At 35.9% G+C, this 23,577-nt stretch overlaps 1 protein-coding gene across 7 annotated transcripts in view; it reads left to right on the forward strand.

Annotated features, from left to right (window-relative positions):
* TBL1XR1 (TBL1X receptor 1) overlaps positions 1-23,577 on the forward strand; it is a 155,674-nt gene that overhangs the window by 61,961 nt on the left and 70,136 nt on the right. For all 7 annotated transcript variants that reach the window (XM_032484031.1, XM_032484016.1, XM_032484032.1 and 4 more), the window contains one exon: positions 14,171-14,245. The gene's annotated coding sequence lies outside the window, so the exon portion shown is untranslated. The remainder of the gene's footprint in view (positions 1-14,170; positions 14,246-23,577) is intronic.

Here is a 23,577-nt window from a genome sequence, read left to right on the forward strand (position 1 = left end):
AATCTACATGACATTCAAAATCAGAATAATTTCTAAATACTGTTATAATTATGGAGAAGGCTTAATGGAAGCATTATTAAACTTATCCATTATTTGCAATCACTGAAAGTTATAATTGCCAGGAATTCAGTGTTGCTGTTTTAGGCAGTAGTTGCATTGCTTCTCAGCTACTATTTGGAAGCCAAGGAATAGGAATAATAATATTAGAATGATACTTCTTTAAAACATAGACATTTGATTAATCCAGTACCCATTATAGATGATTGTGATGTTAATTTAAAGACTATTATTCCTTAGGGGCCAAAATCTTGACCCACCCCTACTTCCCTATTTGGTAATCCTCTTTTTTATCTCTTATTTTATATCCAATATTTAATCCAGAAATGATATCCCATTTTCAGAATGCCAATAGCAGTCTGTTTATAAAAACAAAGTCAATTTTTGTTTTTATCAAAGAAACTGTGCATAACATTTATGAAAACACTAAAGCTTCCTGGATATTTAGACTGAGTTTGTTGATTGGTAGTTTATTTCAGCAAATTTCTGGTTCTATTAAAGGACAGCTCAGTGTGTTCCATCACATGCAGAATCTAGTAAAATAACAATGGCTATCATTAACTAAGTGCTTTTTATATCGCATGTACTGTTACATGCTTGATACACATTATCTCTTTCAGTTCTCATAACAACACCCCTCTGTAGGTCGTGTTGAAATCCTTGTCTTACAGATGAGAAGACAGGTTTAGGGAGGTTGAATACCTGGCCAAGTATGTCATGTTCAGTAAGTGGTAGAGTCACAGTATTTTTGAGGTTCTGTTTCTATTGTAGTTTCTTTTCCTTTTATTCCAAAAATTGGGCAAAGAATGGATGAAGCTGTGAAACAGAAGGCAGTATAAATATTTATTGAATAAGTGAATGCACTAATACAACTGAATAATGGTAAAGAGCTAGACATTTGTTTTTACAATTGTATATTGTAAAGAAATGGCTTGGTATAGGATTATATGCATCTGGGAAGGAGTAGGGGATTTGGTATGGTTAGAAAAGAACAAGGACATTAAGTATTAAAATTATTAGGAAAGGGGAAAGCAAGAAATAAAAGTGATAGGTTTGAGATATGGGTAGAATTTCATAGTAGGCATGAATAAACCTAGAAGATTAGAAGATGCATGGACAGCTTCATTATAGTAAGCATGTGAGGGACATCCATATTCTTTCATATTTTGTTTCCTCCACTGTTAGAATACCAGTAGAGCAAGTTTGTCTGTCTGTCTTGTCTTTCTTTCCAGGATCTTGAGATTAGAAACTGGTGATGAAAAGAGTCCCTGCCTGTTCTAAGCTGTCTGATTTCTTGGAGTAGTCTGTCCAGTTTTTGTCTGTAGAACAGTGGAAAGAAAAATAGCAAACCTTCAACCTTTGTCAGTGAATTAACTTCAGGCTGTTGATAATTTGTGTATAAATACATGGAGTTCTCCTTTACCTTCCCAGTTCCTCTCATCTGGCCTAAAGTAATCAACAGGGTCAAAATCAAACCACAGATCCTAAAAAGAGCAAAACTAGGAAATGTGTTTAAAGAGCAGCCATTATAGTTTTAAACTTGCATTTGTCTTTGTAACAGAGTGGCACTGCAATGAAATGCTTTTAAAATGTGTTACTAAGATGTGATAGTTATGATAATATGTTTGGGTAGTACAGTATTTCAGAGCTAAGTATGGTTTTAAATAAATAGTCATAGTTCTTATTCTATAATACCCTTGGAACAAAAATTACACTTCCAGGATTCTGAATTTCAGCTATGGTTTGCGTTAGACTACCATTTGTCTTAGTTCTTCCTGCAGTTGATTTGTGAGGGAGTGAACAACAATCCATCGATGCTATTGTCATTGATTTTCATGGTACTTGTGCAGATAAGGTCTTCATTTTAACCGCTAGCCCCGTTGTGAGAGGGGTACATTTTAACGTATTTGCCATGCTTTGTTCTAGGCATCTTTCAGAATGCATGCCTTCTAGTGAAAGGAGATAGGCATCTAAAATAAATATCCACCCATAGTGGTGGTAAGCTAGGTGGGATGTAGGTGATCTAAAATTTATCTAGGGGATACAGCATATCCAAAATCCTGAGGGTATGGGAGATTTAGGGAACTAAAAACTTACTTGTGAAGTAACACCCTAGAGATAAGAGAGTAATGGTTTTTGTTGATCGAGTAGCTGTAGGAGATGAGGGAAGAGAAAGAGCCATATTTCTGGCTTGGGTAACTGGGAGGACAGAGCCACACACAGAGGTAGAAAATGTAGGAAGAGGAAAAAGTTTGGGGTGGGACATGAGGTAAGTTTATGCATAGAAAGTTTGAAATGCTGTGGGGCCATCTAGGGGGAGAATGAAGTCCAGTTGGTTTCAAGTAACTATTGTAAACAAATTTTAAAAATATAGAGGGAAGAGTTGCTATTTTTTTATTCCATTGTCCATCAGGCTCATTGATTAAAAAATGGCTGCTGCTGCAGGAGGCATCCTGTTCAAGCGGAAGGAAGTGCTACATCTGTTGTCTGTTTTCAGGAAAGCAGAAACTATCCTAGCCTCCTCCCTTGCCCATTTCTGCTTGTATCTTACTAGCCAGACTGTATCATGTGGCTACCTCTGGCTACAAGAAAGGCTGAGTGAGAAAATATTTATCTGGACATGTTGCTGCTTTGAACAAAACTGGGATCATGTTAGCAAGGAGGCTGAAGACAACTAACAGTTGTTACGCGAATAATGGCTAATTAAGCAGTGACCCAACAAAGAGACCAATTGTTCCCTCTCTCACTTCAGAATTTTTAAAAAGCTGAATTTCCAGATAACCAAGTGATATTCAATAATAAATTCTGGGATGCATGCCTATTGAAAATATTTTGGGCGTTAGACTTAAACTTGTAAAGAAAGGAGATTGAGGAATGTGGACGGTGGGATTCTAAGAGGCCAGTAGGCAGTGTAGAGACATTTATTTAGGAAGAAGAACAGATTTTAATGATTGATAAGGCTGACGAAGATAGGGACCAGTTAGGTGTGACTTTCGGGCTTTTGACTTGGATAATGAATATTAAGCCATAAGCAGCACAGTACTTGATGCAGAAATGGCTACAATACTTTCGTGCCTTTTAAGGCTTTTTGGTAAACTTCCGTAAGTAGGAGGATTATGCATTTTAAAATTGCATGCTCTCTTATGAACACTGATTATGTAAATTAAATAAATTTACCCTCTCTTCAGATGAGGTCCCTGATTTCTGTATGTATCAGGTTTTTAACTATTAAAGCCACGTAGTATTTCAAGGACTAGTTAGTTGTTTGGAATACTCTAGGTCAAAAGTACTTGGAAGCTGGATAGAGGTGGGTGGCAAAAACGTATTTATTGGTGAGAAGACTTATACTGTCCCTTGGGGGTGGCCGATTCCATCCTACCTGCAGCAATAAGAATATGGACATAGGTCTCTTCCTTCTTAGTTAAGTGATACTGTCCTTACAAATTCTTTGTCATGTTGGAGTAAGAAAACTTTTTTTTGGAAACAAAGGCTTTGAAAAAGGGACTCAGGAGACCTAGAGAAGGAGAATGGTTGAGTTGAACCTAGTGTCTGATGTCCACTAACTCTACCTCTTATTAGTGCTGATTTTGGTCTCGTAACTTTTTTGAGCCCCAGTTAGCTTGTTTCTGAAACAGAGATAGTAATACCTGCTGTACAAGCTTGTTATGAGATTTATATGATACTAAATGCACAAGCAGTGCAGATTTAATATTTATGTTGTCACTTGTGTTAAGAACACTGAACCTCTGGGCTTCAATTTCTTTGTGAACTAGATTGCTTTTCTTTAACTTTGTTTAACCTTTATATCATCAAAACAAGTGTTCTGTGCTATTTGTAAGATATTTTTTGGTTTGTTTGATTTTATGTCTCTTGCTTTTATTTCTCAGAAATCAGGGCATTCTTCTTTCATTTGAGGGCTTTTTTTTTTTTTTTTTTGGTGAGCCTAGTTCTTATTTTTTAAAAGACCTTAGGATTTCAGAATTCAGCCCAGTCATTGGTTACAGAGGCAGTGAATTAGTCCTATAGAAACTTAAGTTACAGGCCCAAGACCACTAACACCCTAGAGGCAGAATAGGGATGCGGACTCAATTGTGTTGTGAGGAAAGGGTTCATCAAACCTTCCCCTTCTATGGGTAAATGACTGTGGTTTAACTTTTAGCTGTGTTTCACTTGGCGCATAAAGGTGGAATGTCAGCAGTATTACTGGCCAGGGTAGGGTGTGGCAAAGTGGTCGCTGGCTTGTGACATTGGGCTTGTGGATGAGTATGGGTAGGAGGATGTGGTACATTCTTTTAACTGAGCACATCCCTTGATGAGTTGTGTCTCCTGGAAGTTCTGCCTGTGAGACTCAAAAGATGATAACTCTGTGGAGCTTAGGGTTCCTAAGCCAGGGTGGTTTCCACACCCTTCTGTGGGGTTTTGCCCCGTTGTACCTCAGCAGTCGTGTGGTGGTGCTGTAAAGAGAAGCGCAGACTGTAGCTCCTGGATTGCATGTTCTGCTGACACCTCTGGCCTGATGCTACCTCTGTAGGCTTTCCTGTCCTTCTGAGTAAACAGCCTACAGGTGTGGCCTGCTTAGGTCCTGTGATTCCATTAAGTCTGAATCATCAGGGTAGTTCTTTCCATCTGATTAGGCTTGAGATAGAGACCAGTGAACAGTCACACACAACAGATTTCTGTTTTTGTGAGGAAGATATCTTCCTCAGAATTTTCTTGAAACCGTTTCTGGCTTATTTTCCTTCTTACGAGGAAGAGGTAAGACTTTGTTGCCCACCCTGCCTCCACAGATCCTGCAGCCTCCCCACCCCCGAGTCACTGGAATCTAGAATTACGTTTTATGTATGATACGTACAAGTTATAGAGATATTTTCATTTTTTCCAGGAGTTTACAATTAAAGGTATTGAAAAAAGCTAAGCCAGCCTTTATAGTTCTACCTTTATACATTTTCACAAACTGCTCTCACTTGTCTCTTTATTATTGTTTCACTAAAGAACACAGTGGGATGAGGAGGGGAACAAGACCAGGGATTCTTAAGCATTTGAGGACACTTTGGTCTATATCCACAGTTGTGTTTGGTTATTTTTACTAATTGAGTATTTTAAGGTAATGATGGGTGGGAAATTATATATAGTACTAGGTACAATGTAAGCATTTGATGGTATTTAAAAAATTGGGTCTGTTGTCTAAACTGTAGTAAGACTTAAGTGACCAGGGATTCCATTTCGGTGGCATGTTTCTATTTTTCAGTATCCTGCATCTTGGAAAAGTTCAAAGCTGTTAACTTTGTAAGAATGCTTGTATGAAAAATAATTTGACCGAACAGACCCTGGGCAAGTTACTCAGTTCCTCTTATTTAGCTTATCTACTTTTTTGCATTTAATAACTTTTGTGATGGCCTCCATAATATTATAATGCTAAATATTTAAATTAACCTGTCATTTATAATGCCTAATATCTACCCTAGGAATTATACTGTATAATACATGGGAGATGTAGGTAATAACTTACATTTCAGAGAAAAAAATTAGAGTAATTGAAATATAAATGACCTATTTTGTGAATGTGGATGTAGGTACAGTTTCCAACACTAATAAGCTGACACATAAGATAAGGCATGTCTTATACATGATTGGACAAATTCAGAACACAGAAAATACAGTAACTTCCGGAGTATCTCACCAGCTCTCAACTGAAATACAGGCTATTCTGACCATCCTACTCCTGCAGTCTGAGAGCACCAACTACTTCCTTCCCCCTGAAAATTTTTCATTCTCCTCACCAGACTTGGACTTTTTCTTTTTTCATAGCATTTACCACCTTTTACATAACACTAAATTTTAAATTCTGCTGGAATTTCAACTTTGTTAGGGCAAGGATCTTTATTTACTGCAGTACTTTAGTAAGTTTTGTTGCAATGTTGGTCATAGACTAACTTTAATATTAACAGTATCCGGTAGAGGCATTAACACTTTTCTTCTCCTTCTTTCTCCCCTCTCCTTCTCTTTTCCTTTCTCACCATACTTCTGTTGTCTATTGCAGGATAAATCTTACACTTAATTTGAAAAACAAAAACCCTACCCTTTAACTTGGCTTAGAGATAAACATGTGTTTTAAATTACATTGCTTCCTGGTCTTCTGAAGGAGAATCTGGCTTTCTCCTCAGTTTGCTTTTTCTGGAGTGACTAGTGCATTACTAATGGAGAGAGTTCATTTATAGCTTGCAGAACCTTTGTTGTTGATGGAGTTTTTGGTTACTTTGATATTAGAGACTTGGGAAAAGATAAGAAAATTGACATATTGTTTTAAATATAAATCTGTCTATAGATAGTTTTATGAACTTGTTAAAAATAATTACAAATACACAATTTACTTGTTTCCTTCCCAGATTTATCTGTGGATTATATTATTATTTAGGATTGTTGAAACTGTGAAAACATCTTTAGCAGTAACAGTTTAGTTCACCTTAAAGAAGTGAATTTTGGTATCCAGTTGTCACTAGCCATGTCAGAAAGCTAAACTACAAGTTCATTTTCTCTTATTTTAAAACAGGCATAATAACTCATATTTCTTCTCACCCACTGCTTGGTGAACATTAGCTTGTATTGGCAAAACTTCTGGCCAACATTTTTCTTGCTTCCATTTGCTCTAGCCAAGAGAGTTCATTTCCAGGACCACTCTGTTATTTCTATGCCTTCATTGTTCTCTTTCTTTGTTGTTTGTCTTTTTTTTTTTTTTAAATACTTCCCATTGCTATTTTTATAATTGCATGGTAAGTCATAAACAGTTTTTTTGCTTAGGACCTAAATTTTTATTCTTTGAATATTATAGTATTCTTAACCCTTTTGTGCCCTTTAAAGCTATATAAGTAGTTATAATTAGCTAATATTTACTAGTATTATTTCTGTATGAAAATATCTTTAGGGATTTGATAGGATTGGTGCACTCTTGTTCAAATCAGTTTTTTTTTCTTACAATAATCTAAACTATATTTGTACTTTAAGCGAAGCTATCTTAATGCTCATATCATCTCTGCAGATTGTAGTGTTATAGAATAGCCTCATTTCACAGATGCGGACATTGAGGACTTGCTCATGGTTAAATGGGCATGATGTGAAACACTTAAGTGTTTAAGTAGTAAGGGTAGAAATCTCTTGTTCTTTCCATTCTGCCTCCACTGCCTTTCAAGCATCTGAGGATGGCAGAGAAACACCAAAGTTTTAATACTGTACTCTAATACTTTAATACTCTTCCTTTCTGATGAGACTTCATTATTATATATAGTTCCAAGAGAGTTCGTTCATATATATATTATATATAATATGTTTGAATGATTTGGAAATTTTCCTTCCCATAGAATAGTTATGTAGTTTTAGTGTAGAATGCTTGAATAATTTTTTTTTACTTGGCCTGTTACTTTATTTGATTAAAAATTATTTTTATTTTTATTTAACCCAAAAGCATTATGCTCCGTTCTTCATCAGGATAATTTTGGATGGTCTTGGAAGTTATATCAGGGCCAAAAAGTATTGCCTGCAACCCTTTTGTGTGTGTGTATTGGAATAAAGTTTTAGTGGAAACAGAAATGCCCGTTCATGTATATATTGTCTGTGGCTGCTTTGCACCATAATAGCAGAATTGAGTAGTTGTGACAGAGAGCAAGTGGACTGCAAAACCCCAAAATATTTAGTTTCTGGCCATAGTTTGCCAACTTCTAGACCATTGCATAACAATAGCTGAGAAGTAAGATGGAGCAGTTGTAGTATTCATACAGTCCAGTGCTTTATTAGAACTTGGGTGGTAGACAGGGAGAGGAGCAGTGTTTTGTATTGAAGTAAATGAAATGAATTCTTTAAGAAAGGTGGTCTTTCTTTTCACTATCCCTGGAGAGACTGTGTGTGTGAGTGTATGTGTGTCCCTATTCCTTGTTTGTATGTTCTAACTGGATCAGGCAGACAACTTAGTGTATTTGCTGGTTTAAAAGCCTCATTTTAAACTTGGTGAAAAGGTTAAATTGAAAGCAGTTTGGCAAACCAACGTAAGATGAGAATTAGGCATTTTTTAGAATTATGAATATGTCATTCATTTTTACCTTATACTGGGGATGAATTATGTTAGAAGACAGGATAGCCCTGATTTTTTACAGGAGTGTATTTCTGATAGCCATTCTCATAGAAACATGGTAGCTAAATGAGCAATTTGTTTTAACTTACTGTAAGGACATTTGTTGGTGCTGTCTAGATTATACCAATGTAAAAAATATAAAGTCGAAGCAACCAGTTTAAGTTTTTTCATATGAAAATCTGTAAGGAAATACTCTTAAGTAAAGACACTCAAGAATGACACTTTTGAATCCTTCAGTAGTAGATAGAAATGTAACATTAAAAAATTTTGAACCTAAGATCTAATTTAATATAAATGTATTTTTTTCTCTTTCTGTCCACAGTACTTCAGAGTGACAGTTTTCATTTTTGTAATTATCTGCTGGCACATTCTTAATTAAAAAGAAAGTTAAGAAGTGTATTCCTTCCTATTACAAACTGAAAGTTGAAGACTTAGTTTTGAAGTGTGATTGAGAGGCTGTGCTTTAGTAAGGGGGTCAGGTGTGTTCATTGTCACTCTGTAGTCATGCTGGTCAAGACAACTCTCCTTTTCAGGTGCACTCCAAATCTGTTGTAAATTAAAACTTTTCCAGTGATGACCTTTCTTGTATGTGCATGTAGTAGTGCTGTTACATCAACTCACAGAAGACACAGCTGCACTGTAGAGTACAGAAGACTGTGAATGGGCAGATGGTGTCCTGTGCAGAAGTTCACGGACTGGGGGTACAAACAGGTGCTGCATTCAGGCCACACTGCCCGCCAAGCATTTCCCTGGTATTGGGACTCTGTCTTCTCAGAGGAAAGGCCTCCTTTTAACTTAAATCTATTATTTTAAAATGATTTGAATTCTGTGCCAGGCACTGTTTAGCATGTTAGAAATACTAAGTTAGTCACCTCTCAAAATAGTTTATTCTACAGGTAACTAAACTAAGGCACCAAGAGGTTAAATAACTTGCCTTAGACCGTCTGACCATAGTTTCAGAGCTGTGTGGTTCCACAGTCCAGGCTCCTAACTAATACGGCTTCTCTCTCTCTCTCTTTTTTTTTTTTTCCTTATTTGTCCTCCTGGAGTCTAATTTGCACAAAGGTGCCGGCGAGGTTATTGGTGGCCCTGATAGCAGACACTTGAATGCTGAAGTGGAGGGAATTGGACAGGGCACACATACAATCCCATAGTATATTCCCCTGTAGTAACGTCCTTGCTGTGTGGTGGAATGGGTTTTCATCAGAGTGAGCAGAAGAAGTACCTTTCTGTAATTTTTACCTGCTCATAATTTTGTCACACAAAACTTAAGTCTCATTTGGTCTTTATGTGTCTTTTTATCTAAATGTAGGTAGTCAACAATGCTCCTTTTCTGCCTTTTTTAAAAAAAATGGTAACTCCTCTGTGTTTTGGCCTGTCTGGGTCTCTTTCTAAGACATACTCATTATCATTGTCCTTCCTTTTCTAATTCGTTTTTGGGGAGAGAGATTCAGTTTATCTTTTGTTTCCTATTGTTAATCTTAAAATCAAATTAAGAAAACTTTTAATGTATTCGATATAGTATGTTTCCCACTCTAGTTCTAGGAACAAAAGAACGACTCACTTTGCTGTGCTAATATTTGAAAAAAGTGATCCCTCTTTGTCCCTTCCCAACCCCATGGATTAATAATTAGACTGTAGTAAAATTCCCCATTCTGTCCTTTCCTGCCGCATAGTTCAGTGGTTCTCAATTCCCATTGGAATCACCTGGGGGAGCTTTGAAATTCAACTGATGTGCAGGTTCTGCCCTAGACCAATTAAATCCAAGTGAAGGACCCACTGTGTAGTTAGAACTGGAAAGGAATTTCTGTAGGACAGACTTAATCAAAGACGCAACATCCCTGGCAGAGCTATTCTCATTTCTACTGGGAATGGATTCTTCAGCAGCAGATTTTTGTGTTGTCTTAGCCTAATTAGCTATTCAAATTCTTGGTATCTTGAATCAAATATTCAACCCGTGGGAAGAGTAAGAAACCTAATAAGATTAAGGAATTATGTCAATTTTTTCCTCGTAACTTGTTAAGTGCCAGGGTACCTGCCTGTGTGATCTTTGGGAAATTTGAAATAGGGAAAGCTTGATTTTTTTTCTAATCCCATTATTTCTTAGGTCTTTATGCTATTTCTGCTGTCTTCTTCCACCCTTTTACTTGTTTCTTCCTCCTAAACTACTTAAAAAAAAGAAAAAAAAGATTTCGCTACTATAATTTTGTCTTAAAAAAAACAATGTCAGATCAGTCATGTTTCTAGGACATCTTAAGTTATAAGTTGCACCGTTAATTTAATAACAGTTTTTTTGGAAGGGAAGAAGAAATTATAATTACACATTATTGATGTACTAAAACTTTTTTAAAGTAACTGACCATAATGTATATTCACACATTTTTATATCACTTTTCTAGTGTCATAATTTAAGTTTGACTCTGATCCTTTTCTTATATGTAGATTCTCTACCATTGAGAGTGATCTGGAAACTTTTGATGAGTGTATGTTAGTGCCTAAAAAATAAATTTTACTTTTAATAACACTTGAAACTGCCCAAACCAAATTTTAATTTTAAAAACTCTGTGGCTTTGTATGAGAGAGGCTGTTGTTTTTAGTTGGATTGCTTACTCTCTGACAGGCGAATTTTAAGATACTTGGTAAGGTTTTGGTCTTTTCCTGCACAGTAGTGGGCCTTTTGAGGGTATAAATTTAATATAAAATTCAACCACATGTGATACTGCCAGTGAAATTCAACTGAAGTGATAATTGGATGCCTAGATACCAGTGCGTGTTTAAATGTTCTTTATGTGGGTTTGTGGTCTTGTGTGTATCTTATTTTTAGAAACTTTTAGATCATAACACACAACTTTTAAATTCATTTTCTCCAAGTCACTTAACACAGGCCAGTGAAAATCAGAGCCAGTGATGGCAAAGTTGTTTTTGATCTGACTATTCTGCCTTTGAGCCTGATCTCAGGATTAGTTTTCTTAAGATGGCTCCTCTGTCACAGCTCCTTCCCCCTTTTCACTCACCTCATCTTCTAGCTGCCTGGAGTATAATGTGTGTGTGTGTGATTCTGTGAGAGATGAGAATGGGGGGAGGAGAGTATAGGATGTAATGCTTTAGAGCTTTAATGAATGTATGGTATGATATTGCCGTGTTGAAGAAGGCAACTGGCAAAGTTAAGAAAGTTCAGTTGAAATGCTTTGACTTACACATATATTCCTTAACATGTTGATCGCCCACTGTGGATTGGGTGCCCTTGAGGAAACATAACTGTCACCCAGATTTGGGTGATGTGGCGATCAACATGTTAAATTGTTCCAGTTGGAGGTAATCACCTTTGTTTATTGTGCTTTCAGTCTTGTGCTAAGGAATTTAATTTGAACTTTATTTGTGACTTTTGCCCAGAAGTGCATTTAAGAGAAATCTTTCTAAGCAGATTAATTATGATAGGATTGTTATGTTTGTCTCTTAATTATTCAGATAATTTCCCTCAATTCTCTGAATTTGAAAAATTCATTTGTAGCTTCTGTTTCTTACGGATACCAGATACACATTCTTGACTTTGTTACTGGCCACTAGGTTGTAGATTAGATTATGTCACTACTTTAAATTGTAAGCAAATGTTTTTGTTTGTACCTTTTTCTAGGGAAAGGGCCCAGAATCCGTTAGCTTTTAAAAGAAATTTGCAAATCAAATAAGTTTACCTCTGGAGACTTCAGGGTAGTATTTTTGAAGATTGGTCAGAATTTACTGTTTTACTCTTTCATATGATTTTTGCATCTTAAAAGTCTATGTGGTTGGTAGATTTAAGATGTCTGCTGAATTAGCAGTGTCTGTTTCTATACTGAAAGCCTATTCTAAAATTAACCCTTTATTTATTTTAGGTAAAATATTCTCAAGTATAGATTCAAAAAGCAAAGTTTTTTGTTTGGGGACAAAACCAAAGTCTCAAACATTTGTTTCATCCTAAGAAGCACATGGGTCTAGTTTATGTAGTACACAAAGTAGTTGGTAGTTTTATACCGATTTTATAATGTGACTTATCATTGAGTTTTTTTAAATAGCAAAACATCAACCTTATTGGCCATTTCCTGGAAGTGATACTAAAATAATCGGTATAGCCAGACTTTCTTAAGCATTTTTAAAATAAAAACCCACTGTTGAGTTCTTTCTTACCAACAGAATTTACTTGTGCTGTAATTCAATATCTACTGTGTTTTGTTTCTGAATATGTATGTACGTATTCCTACACATACAGATATTATAACATTTTATCAACATATGTATCTCAGGATCCATATATGTTCAAGGCCCCCTTCTTAGTTTGTGATAGGACAGCAAGATGAACAGGTCAGTCCTTGGTCTCAGGAAGTGTGGTAGGCATGTTAAGAGAGAAGAAGACATTGCAAAGTTGTGGTCAAGGAGGCTGGTATTTCTCTCTTCAGATGGTGGGTGAATAACCAAGGAAGGAAGATGATTTGGGCTAAATCTTGAAAGAAGAGGTGGACTAGGTTTGTGGGCAGAACCATAGTAGAAGGACATTTCTGGCAGAGGAGTGAGCAATGTTATGGCACCCAGAGAGTGTAGAGAACAGAGGGATGGTTGGTGGTCAGTGTAGAAGATGGTGAGCAAGTGAGATTATAAATAGACAGATGTTAAGGACACACGTGGTTTTGTTTTTCGGACAACTTGAGCTACTTTAGTACAGATAGCTTTACTGTATATTCTGTTGGGTTATCTTAAATCACCTTAGACTTTTGCCATTCTTTTGTAGGATTTATAATTTTATCTTTAAAATTCAGGTATTCATTTTATAACCTAAGAACTGTGTGGTATGCTTTATAAATTCACTGCACAATGGCCAGAGCATAGATAAATGAGTTGACTAGGAAAACATCTAATGGAGAAACCAATTTAATTTTAACTTTTTAATTTCAATTTCAATTTCAACTTAGTGCCTAGTGTGTTGTACCAAAAAGCCTTGGGGCTCACTTACCTGTCTTGAAGCACCAGAGGCTGGTGAGATGTTGTATGTTGATACAACCATCTATAATTTCAGTTGAGTGTGTGGTGTGTTTAATAAACATTATTTTAATTCTTAGGTCTTCTTATAGCTCACCTACCTGGAAGTTGTGTAGCTGTGTTGAAGTTATTTAGTGTGGCCTTGGAGTTGGCAGTCAGCACAAATGAGGGTTCCAGTCAATTACAGATAAAATCAGAAGGGAGCAAACTTCAAGGGATTAAATTCTTTCTGCAGTTATTCAGTGTACTTGCCTGGTGTTACTGACTTAATTCACTTTTTGGTGTATGAGGAGAAGCTCCTACATTGCTTTTTGTGGCGTCAGCTTGTAGTCCTACAGACAAGTGCACTCTGTGCTGGCACACGGTGCAGGCTGCACTGGTCAGTGTTCCACCTGAGGGTCACCACTCTGACAGCACGTGTGAAAAACTACTCGTCTGTTTACCAAAAGGTTCTTGGAAAATAATGTGCTGTGACTCAGCAATGGAGAAGACTGGGTAAACTCTGTAAAGCATAAGCTCTGAAGAATTTAAAATTAAATAAGTTTTGATTGAAACTTTCAAAACCAGTTGTGTATTTCTATTTATTATTAAACAGGATATGTAGCATATCAAGTTATACCATATGGCTCATAATCATAAACTATGGACCTTCTGTGCTGGACCCTATTGCAGGGTTATTTCCATGAGTTGAGAGGAATGGGGATGAGTGCCTCCTTTATGCAAATTCACCTCTTGAGTCTCATTTTGTTCACGTGTCAACTTTTTAGGAATGTTGTAAAGATTCCGTGCCACCACGTACTACACACTGACAAGGTGCTGCTGTTGTTTATGACAACAGCTGCTTAGGGGGAGAAAGAGATTCACTCATGGGGACCTTAAGGGAATAAACAGCATTTCATACATGTAGAACTTGGTGTGGGAAATTTTTTAAACTGAATTTGTTTTAGGGCACACTGAATATTTTACTTTCCTTTTTCTCAGCATCAGCAACAGCAACTTGTGATTGGCGGTACTGGATATTCAGTTGTACATCCCCACATCAATGCACTGCCAATGGTAAGAATTCCTCCTACTCCGAATGTCAGTGTTTTAGTTGATCTTTTTATTATTCTCTTGTTCTTAAGAATCTGTTACGAATTTTGAAAGTTTTTTGCAATTTGACAATACACATATGTGTTCCCAAGTGGAAGAAATGTTTTTAAAAGTATGTAATTTAAGGTACTTAAAATAATGTTTGATTATTTAGTGGTTTTTTTTTTTTAAAAAGCAAAACTGCTTCTTTGAGGATTTCCATTATCTTGGCTATGTTTTCAGAATGAAAAGTATTACTATGTAGATATAAAAAAAGAAAAGTATTACTATATAATGATGATCTTGTATTTTAACACGTGGACTATATTTTGTGAATAAAATTTTCTTGTTAAACTTCAGTTATATAGCTCTTGTGTTTTTGTCCATCTTATTAATAAAATTCTCCAATTGCCTTTATCCTAATATTTATAGTTAATGGGCAGTTAAATGGCTAGAATTCTACCCATTTTTAGTGAATAATTTTCAGGAGAACCATTGTTATTTGTTTAAAGAGATCATTTAGAATCCTTTCTCTGTGGAATGAGAATCTGTTGACTGTGTAATGCAGCAGAAAGACCACTGGGCTCTGGGAGTTGGGCTTTGCTCTCTTCGCTGAGTCTGTCTTGGATGACTGGCGAGTACTCTTGTAAAATTAGATGACAGAATTGGATTAAATTTCTAATGTTTATTCTGGCTGTATTCTAAGTGATCTCATCACTGTTAATTAGAATTCAGAATGATTCTCCCTTACAAAAAGTAATTCCTTATCTAAATGGTATGACTATTTGGGGGGTCAATATATAGAATGAGTTTTTACTTTTTGTTTTTTTTTAAGAATTAATTGCTTAAAGAATATTTTATATGACAAAATGTTTTATATAGTGCATTATCAAAACTTTGAGTTATTTTTACTTAATCAAATTTTTATTTTAAACAGTAAATCAGGAAGCTATAGAAACTGATTAAAGCTCATAGAATTTGGTGGGAAATTGTAGATGAATCAGCCTGAAATAAAAAGTACTAAAAATTGACTAGAACCAGGATAAGTGAATGAGATAAGTTATCTGAGAAAATATTGCTAGGAAATGATTTATATTAAAGATGGACTTGTCGGTATGTTGATAAGAGAAGGATTTCCTCTGCCTAAACTGTCTTTTTGAATTCTTACTGTGGGACAGAAAATGACCTCACTTTCTCCAGCCTCCCTTTCCTCGTTCTTTTCCCTCTCTCTCTTCCCTACCCCTCCTCCTCTCAGCAGTTAACGGGGAATGTTGGGAAGAATAAGGATTTTTGTTTTGGCTTTACCTAGCACAAAGGATGACGTATTTCTTCACTAATTTATGGAATACTTACTGGGTTCTCTGTGGTACTTGGGTGGCTCATTAGCCATCGTTAAATCTGCTGTTTCCTCTGGAGCACTGTAGAGTTTCACGTAAGCAGCTCCATGGTAAATCATTTTAGGCATTTGGAGTATCTGGCTTTTGTTTGAAGTTCACATCTAAAACCTGTGTGTTTTTCTTCGTTATTGGAGTCTTAGCTGTTTCTGGCACATTTCCTATGAGAAATCAGTTGCATGGGCCTGTTGGGTGTCAAGATGACAAGTGCGATGCCACTGGCTCTCCCTTCTAAGGGCCTGTCCTCAAGTGACTTTAAACCTGCACGTAGCCCGCGTGTTGTTTTGTTTTGTTTGGGGAGCAGCTCATAGATTGTATTTTAAATCAGATTATGTGAAACACATTTGCCAGTTTTGTTGAAAGTCCCTGAAATCATTTTTAAGTCATGATCCCAGAAATATACGTCTGTTTATGTTAGTGTTAATTCTATCTGTGTGTTAATGTGAAAGATGAAGGGCGAGATTACACAAATTCGATTACAGTCTGGCTGAGCACACCAAAGCCATTTCTACACATTCGTAAGGTGCTAGTAAATTTATAGATAAATTGGTTCAAAATGGTGGTTTTCCCATGAACATGAGAAACACCTTAGTGTTCAGGGTTAAACCTGTGCAGTGTAGTATCTCTCTCTCTCTCTCTTTTTTTTCCTCTGAAAATTCAGTAAAGGAATGCTTTGTGGGAACAGTTACCTCTACTACCCCTCCTCCCTCAGCTTTGTTTTTCATATAATAACCATGAGGGGTTCTTAATATTTTTTTCCCTCTTCACTTGCCTAGGTACAAGTTATTTTAACTCTAGTTGCACCTGAAAGTCACCATGATTTACAGCTTTCCTATATAAATATTTCACAGTACTTTCTGTAATTATCTCTTTGCATTGATAGAACCTAGATGTATATTGTTATTTTAACTTTTTATTGTGAAAAACTTTAAACAACACGCTAAGGTAGAGAGAATGGCATAATGAACTCATTGAGCTGCAATCATCACCAATTTTGTTTCATTTAACCACTTTGTCCCCATATTATTGTGCTCCCCCCAGTTATTCTGGAGACAATAAATATATCACATGAGTACATTCATAAATATTTCAGTATGTAACTTTAGAAGATATGGATTATTTTAAAATATGTACAGTAATACCATTATCACACTTTAAATACTTCTTTATTTGAAAAGGAATTTAAATAAACTAAAAATTACAGTAGGAATACATTACGTAAAATTTACCATCTTAACCATTTTAAAATGTGCGGTGAGTACACTAGAGTGTAGTACTAAATATGTTTATGTTTTTGTACAGCAGATCTTTAGAACTTTTTAATCTTGCAAAACTGAAGCTATACTCCTTTGAATGAAAATCTCCCATTTCTCCCTCTCCTCAGTCACTGGAAATGACGACTTTTTGTTTTCATGAGTTCGGCTTCTTTAGATGACTTATATAAGGGCAGTCATACATTATCTGTCTTTTGTGATTGGCTTATTTCACTTAGAGTAATGTTCTCTAGGTTCATCTGTGTTGTAGCTTATGACAGGATTTTCTACTTTTTAAAGGCTGAATAGTTTTCCATTGTATATGTATATACCATAACTTCTTTATTCATTTATCAGTGAACTTTTGGGTTGCTGCCATCTTTGGCTATTATGAATAATGCTGCAATAAACACGGGTGTGCCTATACCTCTTCGAAATCCTGCTTTCAGTTCTTTTGAATAAATAACCAGAAGTGAGATTACTGGGTCATACGATAGTTCTAGTTGTACTTTGTCGAGGAATCTCTGTACCGTTTCCTTTGCAGGGCTGCATCATTTTACATTCCCAGCAGTGGTGCACAGACAGGGTTCTGATTTATCTACATTCTTGCCAATAGTTGTTATTTTCTGTGAGGGTTTTTGACTGTGTGTGTGTGTGTGTGTGTGTGTGTGGTGGTGGTGGTGTGAGGTGTTTGGTTTGGCTTTGGGGTTTTTTGTTTTGTTTTTTGTATAGTGGGCCTTCTAATAATGGATATGAGGTAATGACAGTAATTTCTTAATATTACCATATGTCCATTTAGTTTGAGGTTTTACAAGTTGACAACAAAATCCATACATTACAATTGGTTGCTATGTTCAAGCTTATGCTTTTACTTCTTTATTATATTTTTCCCCTTTAATTTGTCTTGTAAGGCTTCTTCATTCTATATTAATTGCATCCTTATTGTAAAATGCCTCTCTTTCCCTTGAATTTTTTGTTAACTGATGGTTAGATTTAAAAGCTTATCTGATCCAGATTTTTTGCATTATTTTATGGGGGGTGGTTAGAGTGGCAGAATATTTTGTAGGTGGTGCTAAGTAATTCCATGAAGGGGCATATAATATATGCTTGTCTCTGTTTGTGATATTAGGTGACCATTAATAATGATTTGGCTAGGTCATCTTTCGTAACTTACTATCTGTAATATTTCTATAAAGAGAAACTTCCCTCACCAGGTACTTGGTTACTCTTTGGCACAATTTGCACAGGAAAGACATACCAAATTCTTGATTCTTTCCTTTATTTACCAGTAATACAGATTTTTCTACCAGTGGTATAGAATCAGGTCCATTTGTTCATTTTTAATATATAGGATTAAAATATCTTGATTTAATCTTGTTTTATAATTATATATAAAACTGATATTACTTCAAAGCAGTATATATTCTTCATTTCTTCTTTTATAGGTAACCAAGTTTAACTAGATTGCTATTTTAAAAAATACAAGCAAACCTATGTATATACAATAAATACTGAACATTTTGAAGGTCACCTTATAGTAGTGGATGGTGCTGGTTCTCATTCTTTTTAATAGCTGCATAGTAGTCCATTACATAGATGTAGCATAGCTGTTTCAAGAATGGAAGTTTTAGATGTCAGCATAAATACACATGCAATTTTGAGGCAGTTTGCCAAAATTCTCTTCTGTGGGCATTATGTCATGTTATATTTCTTCCAGCGATGTCTGAAGGTACCTGTTTTCCCACTTGGCAAACAGTGTATATCAGAACTTTTGGGATATATATATATTTAATCTGATAGGTGAGAACTGGTATCTCGCTATAGTTCTCATTTGTATCTTTTTCTGTGCCTATCAACTTTGTTGACCAGTCCTTTTACGCCTCCTGTTTTCTCTTGTTCTAATTCTACAGTTGTCCCACAACTTCTAAATTTAACAAGATTTTCCTACTAAGGATAGAACTATGCTGACCAGTTGTCTCAGGCTTGATTCCCATGGAATCAGACCCTTGATTATAATATTTTTATTTGAAAGGTGAGCCTAGGAAGTTCCTGTGGGGAAATAAGAAAAGGAAAATAAGGAGGCCAGTATAGGATGCCTTAAAGAGTAGGTTACTGTTTAGACAGTTGGGACTCATATCATGTGGGGACTTTCGGGAGCCAGTACAGAGCATGCCTCTCGGTTGTTCCACTCCAGGGGCAAGAAAGCTGGGGTAATTTGTCCACTAACTCCATTCCTTATGGGTGGAGATACGCTTTAGGAAGGGCAAGACATCAGCTCCTTAATACTACTGCCCTAACTGTGGCCAGAGATGACCCTGTTGCAGTAAGAAGTGGCCTAATTCTTAAGGAAAATTGAGACATCAGAGGATGTGGGCTGGGCATTGTCAGCCTCTGTTGCATCGATGAATATTCTGGTTTACTGACAACTACATTTCTTAGTGTAAATTAGTAAATCATTGTTCTCATTCATAAATTGATTTTGTTAACATCTGTTCTCCTAGAACTTGATTATCCCAAGAGAACTGATAAAAGAAAATTATGGCTTGCTAGACTAAGAATAAGACCCTAGAGCTGTAACCCTACCAAAAGGTAGCTCCCAAGAAGCAGTGTTGGTGTATATTGAGGAGGAGTGATCTGCTCCCTTTTGCTCTCCACTTCTCAAGCATGTCTTGTATAAATTAATTTGTCCTGTTCACTGTAGAAAAGTTCATTGTCATTATTTATCATCTGTCTTTCACTATCCTGTGAGTTTTGAAGTGGTATTACTAAATGGGAAGAATAAATGGCATAGCCATATAGATAGAATTGTGTAAAGTATTTATTTTGGTTGAGAATTTATGCCTCTGGAGAACTAATTTTCAACTCAATAGTAAGAGGGTTAACATTGAAAAACTCTCTTAGTCCTTAGGATTTTTTTCCTTTAATGGATGGAGCTGAAAATAGCTACAGGCTGAATTTCTTCCAAAGGGGTCTATGCCTTTGCATATGTCTGAGCAAGTATCTCTTTGAAAATGTATGATTTATCTTCTGTTATAAACAAAACACTTGATAAACTCAAGAGCAGAGTACATACACAGTGGAGCTGCATTTAACTGAATGCATGTATCTTTACCATTGGATGTTTGTTATGGAATGTTAGGCTGATATAACTGTCTAAAATGGAATCTGACTGATTGTGGTATCATTTTGAAGGCAAATCAAGTTTGGATTCTTATATAGGTTTAATCTTTAGATTAAATGTAATAGTAGAACTTGTTATGGTGAGTTGCTGTTACTATATAAAAATTGATCTTCATGCTTCAAATAATTTTGTAGTCTGTTTTACAAGTTCTTAGTATAGGCGCCATGCAACCAGAAGTAAAACATAGCTCTCTTTTTGTCTCAAGGAACCCTGAATGGAGTGAGAACAGGGGCTTATACCCCCACATAAGAAGGGTATAATGTTAAAACAAAATGTGTCCTGTCATTGATTATTATCTGGCTTTATTTTTAAGTTTCTCCAACTTCTCAAACTGTCCATATTATGTTAAATTCAGTCTTAATAGGTTCTGACATGTTTAGGTTTGGGCTACCTGGTCTAATATTAGCCATATAGCCAAATATGAAAATTGAAACCATTGTGTATTTCATGTGTGTATTGAAGCCATTTGGAGTCTCTTCCCCCCCACCCCTTTTTTCCTTCCTTTCTTTCATCGATCCATCATCTTTCTAGTGGATAATAATGCTTTTTTTTAACTCAGTTTTTAATTTTTTGCTCCAAAGAGAAACAAACATACTGAAGGTTGGTATGTAAAAGACAGGAATTTCCAGATTTAACAGATACTGTTCCTTCATGTTCTTTTCTGTAAGCCAGTTAATTTTAGTCGTATCTTTTGATTTTTCTCCTGATTCATTGGAACAGAGTTCCTTCATAATGCGTATTTTTTTCTCCCACTCTGTGATTACTGTTTTCCTCTTGTACAGAGAATTTTTTTAAGTAAAGATGCTGATTTTCTTCCTTCAACATATACTCTCTCTATGTAAAGAAGCATCTGACATTCATTTCCAGTCAAATGTTTGATGGGGTCATTATTAGTCCATTTTAATCTGATATTTTAAAAAAATGATTTAGAGCATAAGGGTTTGTGAGTTTAGATTACATAGAAATATTTTAAATGTGTAGGAGATACCAAAAGACATTTTGACTAGTTTTTAATGATTTTTGATAAATGGAAAAGTAAGTAAAATCAGACCAAAAATGAAAAAATGATTGAATGTTCTGAAATAGAGAGTAGGTATCTTATTTAAATGTCTCTGTCACTCTGTGAGGCTGTTAATATCTCTGTTTTATAGATGAGGAGCCATCATTCCTGTTTATAATCACCTAGATAATATATTGTAGTGTCTGAAGTCTGAACCAAGGCTTGTTTCCACAGTTCTGTTCCGTCTTCTGAGACTGTGTCTGTACTGCTAATGTGGGAAAGATAGGAACTGTGGCATGATGGAACTGGGGTCGGAGCCTGGGTTCTCACAGGGAGCAGCAGTTCTTGCCCTTTATTTTACATGAGGAAAAACGAAGGAATAGAATTGTTATAGAGTCCATTAAGAAACAAAAAGAAATTATATCCATTAAAAAATATCTAGAGGTTGTGGTATGATAAATTTACTTAAGCTTTTTGCTGTTTTCACTCAAAGGAGGGATTTTATATTTTGGCTAAAATTTTGGAATCTAAATAAGTCACAGCAAATCATCTGAATTGAACATTGTTTGCTTTATAAAGTCCTTTAATATATTCCTTACACACTTTCTCCCCCTAATTGTGGATAGGATAGAATAGACAGTGGCTTTTTATAAAAGTAAATACTTGTTAATAATGCATTTATTTTGAAATAATACGTAAGTCTAGCTTTTTTTCCCCTCTTTCATTGTAGTTTTTACCTGTCGTAGAGGTGGAAATTTATTTGAAATTCAGACTTTCTCTGATTCGTCCTTCTGCCTGTAGCAGGGCAGGTCTCCTAACTGTCACCACCTGTCACTGGCGTACAGTTTCGTGTGTACATCTATGAAAGGCAGATAGTTCATACCCTGGGCCTTTTCGTTATTGCCTTGCCATTGCCTCCCCTTACCTTGCCTTCCTCCTCCCTCCTCTATACCTGCAGTGGGTAGTGTTGTGGCCACTAATGATATGTAGCTGTTGAGCACCTGAAATATGAGTAGTTATAACTGAAATGTGCTATATATATATAAAATGCATGGTGGATTTTAAAGACAACTTAAAAAAGTAAAATCTCAATTTTATACCGATTTCAAGGAATGATAATATTTAGATATATTGAGTTAAATAAAAATACATTATTAGAATCAATTGCCCCCTTTTTAAATTTGTCATGTGGCTACTAGAAAATCAAAATTAACTACTTGACTAGCATTGGCACTGTGGCTTGCATTGCATTTCTGTTGGCAGTATTGTTCTATACCTTGCTGGTCACAGCTCCCTGACCTAAAGATTCTCCCTGACTGCCAGAAACAAGTAATTAGAGCAGTGAAGAACTTTGATCTGGGGAAACTGGAATGACCCTCGGAGAGTTCCTAAAATTAGATCATGGAACTATATTACAAAGCTGAATAGTTGCCATTATTCATTGTTCACATGAGGACCTAAGGCCTAGAGAAGTGGTGCCACATCACCTACTTTGTCAGAGTTCAGCTCCAGACCTCCTCACTTAACAGTCCAGCATTCTTTTACATTCTGTGTCATCCAGATTGTATGGAATTTCAGTATTCTTCAGGGGTGAGTCATGAGTGCTTTCATAGTACCTTAGGAAGAGATAGAAAAAAGAATTCAAACATCTTGGCTAGAGATCTCTAAGGTTTTTTTTTTAACGCCCATTACAGTTAAGCGCTAAAGATACCAACTGTCAGGAAAACTTTCTTTTATTAACATTAGATTTTTACTCTCATCGATTGATGTTAATCACTTATTTAGGAAGATCATTTATTCAGTATATACTCTTCTTTGTCTACACTTTGTTGTCAAATCATTTTTTCCCTAGATTTTTCATTCATAAGGTTTTTATACTTTCTACTTCTGAGAACTTCTGTCTTTCCTGTCATTTCAAGTGTGTACCTTTACGTCATGGAGGATGGATGAAATAGCTGCTTTAACATCTTTGTTTGATAATTCTCACATCTGGGTTACGTTGAGATTGGCATCTGTTATTGTCTTTTTCTTTGAGAATTATTCAAGATTTTCTTGATTCTCTATATGCTGAGTAATTTTTTATTGTATCCTCTCAGGAGAATGTTGATTTTTTTTTAATTAAAAAATTTTTATTTTATTTAGTTAAAGCAGGCAGTTAGCGTGGTTAGACTCTGAATGAAAGTTCTGTCTCTCTGTGGCATGGGCAGTGGTTCCACTGTGAGTTCAGTGTTGAGAGCCTTTGCTCTGCTGCTCTGGGTCTGCTCATGCGCAGCCCCAAGGTTAGCGTGGGGCCCTGACAGTGACTCACATCTTCAGTTCTCAGAACCTTTGCCTGTTTGGGTGTGTGCTGCATACACATCTTGGGATCAGCTTGGGACTTGTATTGGTTCATACACAGCATTATAGGATCCAGCTCCCAGCGGCCTACTTTTCCTGGTTTAATTTGGTACATTTGATTAAAAGGGACTGGCTCAGTCAAGCTCTTGAGG

This window comes from Camelus ferus, chromosome 1, assembly GCF_009834535.1.
Source record: "Camelus ferus isolate YT-003-E chromosome 1, BCGSAC_Cfer_1.0, whole genome shotgun sequence".
Classification (NCBI taxonomy): Eukaryota; Metazoa; Chordata; class Mammalia; order Artiodactyla; family Camelidae; genus Camelus; species Camelus ferus.